Source organism: Homarus americanus, unplaced genomic scaffold (genome assembly GCF_018991925.1).
Source record: "Homarus americanus isolate GMGI-L3 unplaced genomic scaffold, GMGI_Hamer_2.0 scaffold45698, whole genome shotgun sequence".
NCBI lineage: Eukaryota > Metazoa > Arthropoda > Malacostraca > Decapoda > Nephropidae > Homarus > Homarus americanus.
Genome location: NW_024735554.1, coordinates 68,659 through 69,302, shown reverse-complemented (window position 1 = coordinate 69,302; position 644 = coordinate 68,659).

Here is a 644-nt window from a genome sequence, read left to right as displayed (position 1 = left end):
TTATACTCGATCAGGGGACTTTCTTATACTCGACCAGGGGACATTGTTATACGCGATCAGGGGACTTTTTTATACTCGACCAGAGGACTTTGTTATACTCGATCAGGGGACTTTTGTATACTCGATCACGGGACTTTGTTACACTCGATAAGGGGAATTTGTTATACTCGATAAGGGGACTTTGTTATACTCGAGCAGGGGGCTTTGTTATATTCGATCAGGGGACTTTGTTATACTCGATCAGGAGGCTTTGTTATACGCGATCAGGGGACTTTGCTATACTCGACCAGGGGACTTTGTTATGCTCGATTAGGGGACATTCTTATACTCGAACAGGGGACTTTTTTATACTTGACCAATGGACTTTGTTATACTCGATGAGGGGCCTTTGTTATACTCGATCAGGGGACTTTGCTATACTCGACCTGGGGACTTTGTTATACTCGATCCGGGGACTTTTTTATACTCGACCAGAGGACTTTGTTTTACTCGATTAGGGGACTTTGTTATACTCAACCATGGGACTTTTTTATACATGACCAATTGACTTTGTTATACTCAATGAGGGTCCTTTGTCATACTCGAACAGGGGACTTTGTTATACTCGACCAGGGGACTTTGTTATACTCGATCAGGGGATATGT